The sequence below is a fragment of the Chenopodium album genome, chromosome 26 (assembly GCF_948465745.1).
Source record: "Chenopodium album chromosome 26, dcCheAlbu1.1, whole genome shotgun sequence".
In the NCBI taxonomy this organism is placed as follows: Eukaryota; Viridiplantae; Streptophyta; class Magnoliopsida; order Caryophyllales; family Amaranthaceae; genus Chenopodium; species Chenopodium album.
Window position 1 is genome coordinate 20,984,043 of NC_137859.1, and position 2,886 is coordinate 20,986,928.

The 2,886-nt window shown below is 38.5% G+C and overlaps 1 non-coding gene across 1 annotated transcript; it reads right to left on the reverse strand.

The window, feature by feature from the left end:
• Positions 1-2,535: 2,535 nt before the first annotated feature.
• On the reverse strand, positions 2,536-2,641 carry LOC145618791 (small nucleolar RNA R71). Its single transcript, XR_014108038.1, has one exon. It is a non-coding gene; the product is annotated as a small nucleolar RNA R71 (small nucleolar RNA).
• Positions 2,642-2,886: the final 245 nt, after the last annotated feature.

Consider the following 2,886-nt stretch of genomic DNA (forward strand, 5'->3'; position numbering starts at 1 on the left):
ATTTTAAAGGTGATCAAACAAAACTAGTTGATTAATTAAGGTTCCTGAAAACAAGAAAATAAATGTGATTTAACTAAATGCTCGGGATTTTACAACTTCTCTTTGCTAGTTCTCAGTTTAGAACACTTATAGACTTCTTCTTGTTGGAAAACCTCCACCGCAGTAACAAAATATCATAGGACAATAGGGTTAGGAAGCACTGATGAGTGACATTTATGGCACTCATTTGATCTCTTTTTGGATGAATTTCATTTCATTTTATTACTCTTTTCTTTAGTTTTCCTTAGTTTTATTCTTATTTTCTTCATTTTATGCTTTTTGTACTTAGTTTCTCTATTTTATGCATTTCCTAGTTTACTTGTTATTTTTCCCTTTTACTTCCTTTTTATCTTTTGTTTGTAGGTTGTGATTGATTGTCCAAGAATTCCCGAGCCTCCTCTCTATGGTCTTTCATTGTTTTTCATGCCTAATGCTTGTGCAAAGAGTTTCAAGTCAAAGGGGGATCCAAGGAGCATGCTTCAAGGCCTTGTATATGATTTTCTCATGGCTTATATTCTTTAAGAATTCCAAGGAAGTTGATGCCTACCTTGTCCTCCATCATCATCATCTAGGATGTGTGCACCACTTGAGCTAGGACGAAGAGAAGAAGTGGGCTATACCCAGTTTGGTGCGGGCGCACTCGGGAAGTGTGCGGCCGCACATTAGTCGAGTGTGGCCGCATACCTGGTGTGTGCGGGAGCACCTTTCTGGGTGTGTTCCCGTGCGCGCCACTCTCTCTCCTATGTGCGACCGCACCGGCGTGGGTCTATTTTTGGGCGTCAATACCGACCTCCTCTTTGTATATATAGTTATCTCCTTCTATTTTTGAAGAAAAAAGCTGGACATTAGAATTCATTTTGTTAGTTTTTGATTAGAATTCTAGAGAGAGAAACTCAAGGATTGAAGAGAGAGAAATTCAAGGTTTTTGGTTGATTGTTCAAGAATTCTTCATTGTAATTGATCTTTAGATCAAAGTTTGTACGGATCTTCTTTTTGATTTTAATACAAGTTTGATTTCATTTGTTTTCCATATTATTGTTGATTAATTGAAGTTTGTTTGATGTTTGATTGAAGTTTAATTGAAGTTTGATTGATTTTTGATTGATTGTTGACTTGATCTTTGATATCAAATATGTTGATGATGAAATTAATGATTAGTGTAGTTTTGATCTTTATTTCCACGGCTAGTGAGTAGTTTTCTCGCTAGGGAAATGGTGAAGCATGTTTGAGTGATGGATTAGAGTAATTTGGGGATAATTAATGGAGTTGATGATATGATTAAATTTGGTTGATAATTCATGTGCATGTGTGTAATTGGTTGAAGCTTGGCCATCTTTAATTGGTGCACTAGATTGCATTGTAAGCTTGCTATGATACGGACATTGATTAGTAACTTGCAATTTCTCGATTGAGGTGCCTTGTGACGTTTCCTAGGTAGTGTTTAGCGTAGTTGACGCTAGTTAGACCTCTAGGAGAAATACCTTGGTATGCTCTTTTGGATACATGATTGATCTTCCTTCATATCACTTGACTTTGTTGGTTTGACCTCCCAAATTACCATTCTCCATTACAATTACATGTGGATCCATTACCCTAGTGTCTTTTATATTGATTTTATACAAGTTCTTTGCGTCATTTAGGTCTAGCTCTAGTTTCTATCATAAACCCCGCATTTGACTTCGGAGAAGCTTGATTTAGGCAATATACATTCGACCTCCATTCCTTTAGGTTCCACCTTGACTTACCACTACACTTCTTAGGGGCTAGTTGAGTTATAAATTTTGTTTGATTGGATGGGATAGTAGCCCAACGACCTACCGTTCTTCATCCCATCAAAATGGCGTCGTTGCCGGCGAATGGTGCTTTGAGTGCATATTGTTGTTGAGTCTGTTCCACTCTATTTGCAAAATACAAAAAGATTTTACACTTTAGGCTACACTTGTAGTCGTGCTACTAATATTTTCTTTGAGTTTTGTATGCATAGGTCCCGAGATCATTCAATTGTTCCGTTTGATCCGGAGATTGAAAGAACTCTCTCAAGGAGGAGAGTAGCAAACAAGACATTGGATTATAGTTCTTCAAGCGAAGAAGAGATTGAACAAGAGAAAGTCATGGGAGAACAACCAAGAGTTGCCTTGAATAAATTAGGAGTGCCCGGTGCAGATAGGTTCAAGAGCGGCATAGGTCCACCTACAACACCGGCAAACGATTTTGAAATTAGGCCGGCAATGATCACCCTAATTGAGAGGAGACAATATAGTGGGGCTAAGAATGAGAGCCCATTGAACCATCTTAAGGAGTTTGAAAAATATTGCAACACAATCAAGGTTAATGGAGTGTCTCAAGAGTTTATCCGCCTTACGTTGTTCCCTTTCTCTCTCATAGGAAGATCTTTGGAATGGCTAGACAAAGAGGTGAAGCCCAATTCATTGAGAATGTGGGATGATGTCACTAAAGCTTTCTTGTCCCTTTTCTATCCTCAAAAGAAGACGGCGGAGGCAAGGGCTTTAATTCAAGGGTTCAAGCAAAAGCCAAATGAGAGTCTTTATGAAGCATGGGAAAGATTCAAGGAGTATCAAAGAGAATGTCCTCATCACGGAATTCCAACATATCAAGTGCTCAAAATCTTCTATGGTGGTTTGAGTCCTCAAGGCAAATCATATCTTGATGGAGGGGCCGGTGGTCCTATCATGAACAAGACCGAAGAAGAAGTTGTGGAAATAATAGAAGATGTGGTGACTTACTATAGAGATTGGCAAGATGGGGAAAGAGATTCTTCAAGCAAGCAATCTTCGTTTTATTCGGTGGACCATCTCAATGCCATCAACAATGTTTCCTCTCAAATGA